Below are 6,858 nucleotides of genomic sequence, written 5' to 3' on the forward strand. Positions count from 1 at the left end.
CTCCAAAATCTACCTGTATACCAGGGGCTGTCACCTTGCAGTGGAGTTGCTATGCTCTTGATTGGGAAAGTCCCCTCACCCAGTGTGTGCAATATTTGGGGCCTAACTCTGCCTGTGGTCTAAAGATGAAATAAATGGGCGCATGCAGGCGGTATGTGCTGCTGGAGAGCCCCGTGGACTCACTTCTAATGCTCTTGTGAGGCTTTTTGTCCGCCTCTGGGGAAAACAAGGTACTAGATGAGAATTCGTGTCAAGAAACTACAACTAGGACTTTAGCAAAATGTACTTAACTTCTTCCTTTATTCATAACATTAAAGACTAACTGCATAAGTCAAGTACAGTCCCAAGCCCAGCAAAGTGAACGAGGCAAGTTGTTCCTCTCTGTGGCTTGTGAGCTTCTAGAAGTCATGGCTAGAGATGCCCACTGCTGCCCTTGGAAGATCTGCCCTCCATTGATCACACTTGCCTTCTCTGGTTAGTGACCTATTTCAGATAGCTCTCCTTATATTTTGAAAAGGGCTATAAAATGGACAAACAAAAGAAGTTAGTGTGAACCTGGGCCCCTCGCTCTGTGTTCCCCACCAGCTGTCGAACAAGATCCTCTTTGTCTTCATTCTATGGAAACTGGGAGCTACACTCACGGGACTGAAGCCTGCCCCTCCATAGGGTCCCTTCTGGGACCTTTACCAGGTGTGGTGTTTTCACACCTTCTGGGATGTGGCCTTCTAAGAAGGGTTTGTTTTTTGTTTGTTTGTGTGTGTGTGTGTGTGTGTGTGTGTGTGTGTGTGTGTGTGTGTGTGTAGTATATATGGCAAAAGGAGAATGTCCCCACTGTAAGTCTTTCAAGGTAAGATGTAGCCTTAGCATTTCTTCCTCCATGTAGAGCAGTGGTTCTCAACCTTCCTAATGCTATGACCCTTTGAAACAGGTTCTTATGTAATAATGGTGACTGCCAATCATAACATTAGTTTTATTGGTGCTTTATAGCTGCAATTTTGTACTGTTATGAATAATAATGTTAATTTCTGGTATACAGGATATCTGATATTCAGGGGCTGTGACCCACAGGCTGAAAACCACTGATCGACAGCACAGATCATATAAAAAGCATATTTTTGTTACTTAGAATTTTTCTTGAGATAGAGTTAACTGAAGGTAGAGTTGGAAAGTCTTTACCCTGAGTGGGTAAAGTGCTTGTCACACAAGCATGAGGAGTTGAGTTTGAATCCCCAAAACTCAGATAAAGGCAGGTGTGACAGTATATATCTATATGTTCCTGTGGCAAGAGAGGGAGCTTGTAGCCCTGCAAGCCTGGTGTATACTGTGTTGAACAGAGAAGAGACAATGTTGGAAACAAGAAAAAGGTGACATTCAATAGCTGAGGTGTCCTCAGGTGTGCCAGTTCATGTGCGTGCTCATCTGTGCTCTCTCTCTGTCTCTGTCTCTGTCTCTGTCTCTCTCTCTCTCTCACACACACACAAAAGAAAATGATACAGTATATAAGTTTTTCATTATTTTTGTGCTTCCTTCCCAGTAAAAGCTTTGATATGAAACAGGGAAACCTAGGCAGTCAAATAAAAATAAAAGCGCTCAAGTTCTTCTCAAGTGTTGGAGGTTGGTCTGATGCATTTTGATGCTGATTAATACAAAGCCATCTGGGCAAGGCAAATGAGATAGGTGTGGCTAAGGTTCCCGGGCTTGGGGAGACAGAGAGAATCTTGGGAAGAAGAGAGACCAGAGGAGAAGAGAGGAAAAGGAGGCTACCGTGGCTTAGATGGAAGAGAAGAATGTGGCCAGTGTGGATGGAAATTTGGCCCAGATGAAGAACATTAACAAGCATTTGGCATTATGGATGGAAGGTAGCTTTATAGAAATGATTAGAAGCAGATGGCATGGGACTGGGACAGGTATCCCCCATGACTTCTATAAGCTCACAAGCCACAGAGAGGAACAACTTGCCTTGTTCATTTTGCTGGGCTTGGGACAGTACTTGACTTACGCAGTTAGTCTTTAATATTTTGAATAAAGGAAGAAGTTAAGTAAGGAAGTAGTTTAGTGTATCAATATTTGCCCTGCCCCAGGTTAACTATGGCTATTTTAAAATATAACAAGTGTCTGTGTCTTGATTGGTTGCTAGCAGATTATACTGCCGTAATAATAATTATAGGCCTAATAATAAACATTATTAGGTCTTACAGGTAAATCAACAACAACACTCAAATCAAATGTTAGACCTCCCATCTGCTACACAATTACAGGTCACACCTCAGTGCTTCTGGGAATTCTATGAAATTCCCAGGGCTCCCGCTCTCACAGGAGAGACTTTAAGCAAACAATGAATGGCTCTGTCTTTGTGGAGAGGAACACTGGGCCTATTAAGCTCTTATTCTCCCATCCCATAGTGCTCTACTACACAACGTGAGGAAGTGCAAGTCAGCACGGGAAAGCTAGTGAGTTTGGAGGATCAAAAGCTGGCTGAGGGTGTCGGAGTCTGTTCTTTACTATTCGGCTAACCTCTTTTGCCCCTAGCCCAACCCCCCCCCCACCTCTGCTCAGGTTGAGCAGTCTGAACTCATTCCATCTGACCAGAGAAGTGACTTCAGTTCGCATCCCTCTGTCAGCGTGCTTGCTTCTTTGTTTCCACATCAGATGAAGAACTTATTATTGCGGTTTCATTTTAGCAATGATAACATTTCTACTCAATTAAGAATAATAGTTAATATTCTAGGTCTTTAAAGAATATAACCTGAAACTGACAGCCAAAGCAGTTGTATTTCAAGTATGGTGATCTGGTGCCAGGTGCCACATTAACTCTGTTGTGCATTTAAAGCCCCAACTGATGTGTTTGGGAATGAAAAATCTTCAGCCAAGAGTCTGCCTTCAACACAGCCCTAACGGTTTTCTTTGTGCCAGGGGTCTAAGTGCAGTTTGACAGCACTGGGTTCCCCTCACTTGCTCAGCAAAGAAGTGAATTTGGCAGCAGAGCCATAGCCTTCCACCACCAAAACTATCATGTAGCAGGTGAAGTTCACATAAATCTATGTCTCAGTGAAAGCCCAGGATGTCTGCATGCTGGTCACAAGCTCTGTGGCCCTAGTGTGTCCAGATCACAGTTCACCAAAGGAACGTGCCCCTGCACTGAGCTTCCCTTGTGCCATGCTAAGCTGCGTGGTGCCCAGACCCTCTGGTTATAGAGGAGTGGAGAGAAGACATGGCTTCTGCTGATTTTCTTTTGCCTTTGTGGCCACTTCCTCTTCCTTACCTCAAAACTTCTGCATAGAGAGAAATATCACAAGCAGCACCACACAGGGTTGGCTCCTATGTAATGTGTGAAGCAAGCAAGCAAGCAAGCAAGCAAGCAATAACAATGGCTTTTCTCTGCTGTTCTTCATCCTTTCTCCTTACTCTCATCTGGTCTTTTTTTTTTTTTTCTTCTCCAGGAAGGAAACTCCCTGGGGAGCTTTAGAGTTTCTACCTCTGAGCCTTGAAAGATCACAGAAATACACTTGTACTGGAGAACAGATGTACACACTTACAGGTTGGGGACCAGACATGGAAAGTTGGCTTAGTGGTTAAGAACACTGGTTGTTCTTCCTGAGGACCTATGTGTGACACGGGGGCTATCTCTCTCTCTCTCTCTCTCTCTCTCTCTCTCTCTCTCTCTCTCTCTCTCTCTCTCTCTCTCTCTCACGCACACACACACACACACACACACACCAGAAGTCAACAAAACAAAACCAACAACCCAACATGTACAGAAGAAAGCTGTGAGGCCTCAACTCTACATCAGAAACTAAAGTCAACTAAGGAATGCTGAGAGCAGGAGAAACCCTCTTCCCCAGGGAAAAACACACAAAGTGGTTATCCAATAACAAATGTCAGCCCTGAAATAGATACATAATAAGTAGGATTATACAGACTGAGCAGGCTGTAGTTATGTATTGAGAAATATATATAAGTAGCAACAACTTAAAAAAAAAAGAGGCTATGGATTTGAAAAAGAATGGGAGGGTGAATACAAGGAAGGATTTGATTTTATGATTATAGTATTTGATAGAAAATATAAGGAAATTTTTAAAAGATGAAATGTTTAAAGTAGAAGGTTTAAGAATTACAACATTTTCTTCATTCTTGATGAATTGTCTTGACCAGTTTTTTGTTTGTTTGTTTGTTTCTTTTAAGGGTAGAGAAAGGGAATCCTGAAGGTCAGCAGAGGACACAGGCACGACATTTAAGAAAACCACAGGGCTCCCTGCTCTCCCTGCTGCCCCCACCCTTTGGATTTGGTTAGCAAGTTCCTTGACCAGCCAGTGCGCACTGAGAAGCTGTGTCTGCTTGGCACCCTCACCCCTCCACTGCTCACCATGTTCCGTGTCAGCTTTTTATCCTCTGTGGATCCTTATGTTCCCTGCTGAGACTCTTATTCCTGCTCTCCTGATCACGTAAACACGGCCAGGTAAATGTTCATCGGAGTGTCCAACAGTCACCACTCCCATGAGACACGTGACGTAGACTTCAGGCACCAATCTGCTTTAGACTCTTTTCTCTGACTCACATTTGTCCTCATCTCCTGTCAGCTTGTCCCTGCCTCTTAGCCTCTCAGGTATCTCTTGGAATTTAGGCCTCCTCTTGCCCCACTGAACACTGCATCTGTCACTTCCTGTCTTTGGCCTGGCCATAGCTTCCTACAGTCCTGCTCTGCTCTCCTTCAAAAGAGATCCTTTCCCCACATGCCTGTTGTCAAGATCTTCCTGTGATAAGTGAGTTATAGTTGCTTAAAGCATTTTATTGGCTTTCCTACCCTCAGGATATAAAGTCTTTTTTTATTTTTTTATTTTTTTGTTGTTTCTTGAGTTCTGGGTACTGAACCTATGGCCTTGTTAATGCTAGGCAAGTGACGAACTACTGAACTATATGAACTATATTCCACATTCCAAGCTCTCAAAAGCAAGTGAAGCTTTCTTTCATCAATTTGTAACACATCTATAGTCATGCTTGACATCCGTCTCCTTCACATCCGTGCCTGCCTCCCCACCTTGTCTTCACCTGGATTGCTGGACATCTGTATCTAAGCTCAGTTCAATAATTATATATATATATATATATTTTTTTTTAAAAAATAGACATATAATAAAATATATAATACAAAATACATATATGTTGATTTTTAAAATTCTCAATCTGAAAAAAATCAGGTCTTCAAATGGCACTCTCTGGATGTAGTCCACCCTGCCTAATGTGATTTCTTTTCACCTTACATTTTTCTCCATTAATTTATTTATTCACTTTATATGCTGATTGTAGCCCCCCTCCTCTCTCCCCAGCCTACCTCCATCAAACACCCCTCCTCCCCATCATACCCTCTCCGTCTCCTCGAAGAAGGGGAAGGACTCTATAGCTACCAACCTGCCCTGGCACATTAAGTTGCTGCAAGACTAGGTGAATCCTCTGCCACTAAGGCACAAAAGACCCACGATAGCTAAAACGATCCTGTACAGTGAAAGAACTTTTCAAAGCATCACTATCTCTGATTTCTAGCTGTATATAGAGCAATAGTAATAAAAAACTAAATGATACTGGCACAGAAACAGACAGATGGATCAATGGAATCAAACTGAAGACCCAGAAATAAACCTACACATCTAAAGGCACTTGACTTTTGACAAAGAAGCCAAAACCATACAATGAAAAATAGAAATAATCTTCAACTAATGGGGTTAGTCTAACTGGATGCCTGCATGTAGAAGAATGCAAAGAGATCCATATTTATCACCCTACACAAAATCCAAGTGGATCAAAGACCTCAACATAAAACCAGATACACAAATACTAATAGAAGAAAAAAGTGGGGAAGAGCGTTAAACTCATAGGCACAGGAGACAACTTCCTGAACAGAACACCAACAGCCCATTTCACATTTCACCCTCACACTTGATCCTCCTTTTTCCCCTTTTAGGGTACTTGCTGGATCACATGGTACTATTTTTTACGCCTTGGTTTCATTAAATATTGTCAGGAATACAGTATGGTTCTAATTTGTCTATGTCTTTAGAATAGTAGTCCCTGGACTTCACAGGTCACCAACCTATGAGTTATTGATCAGAGAGGCCCCAGAGGCCTGCAGAACAGTACAGACTCTCACCATTGTTCTTGATTGCCCACCCCAACTAGAAGCTAAGATCCTAGTTCTGAAGACACCACATACTTTGGTTTCAGGACCAGGACATCAGAATTCAACTGACTAGGAAATTATTCCAGTTGATTAGCTTTCACAGTCCTGAAAGGTGCTAGGCAGGCGGCTGAGAGAGAAAGGACATCAGTGGTCTCATGTAGTGCTGGCCCTGCATGCTATAATTCCAACCCTGCAAGCAAGACATGCTAACTGGTGTGACAGTAGTAAGACTGTAGGGGTAACCAACCACTCTCTTGATTGGATTTGAGGCCTACTCTATAGGGGGGATTTGTGACTGGTACTATAAACATGATCAAAACACCATGGCTAAAGAAGTAATAGGCCATAGTGGAGAATCAGTTGATGTGGTTTTTTCCTAGATGGTCATGTCAGTTACTACCATCTACAGATTTATGTTATATTCATAGTAATGTGTTACTCCCAATTTTTGTCAGAGTAAAGTCCAATTGCAGTGCACAGTGGTCAACACAGAAGCATTGCTCTTCAAAGTGGTGAGAATAAACTACCCTAAGTACATAGAAGGAACATCTACATAAACTCTCCTCCAAAGCTCAGGGAACATCATGGAAAAGGGTACAGAAAGATTACAAAAACCAGAGGATGGGCGGAATGCCGTGAAATGCTTTCCGCTGGACACAAAATGGTTCTTTGCAAACATGAATTCA

General features: G+C 42.6%; 1 protein-coding gene across 4 annotated transcripts in view; it reads right to left on the reverse strand.

Moving 5' to 3' along the window:
- FYB1 (FYN binding protein 1) overlaps window positions 1-6,858 on the reverse strand; it is a 132,010-nt gene that overhangs the window by 87,221 nt on the left and 37,931 nt on the right. The window lies entirely within an intron of this gene.

The sequence above is a fragment of the Acomys minous genome (genome assembly GCF_964271855.1).
Source record: "Acomys minous genome assembly, chromosome: 5".
NCBI lineage: Eukaryota > Metazoa > Chordata > Mammalia > Rodentia > Muridae > Acomys > Acomys minous.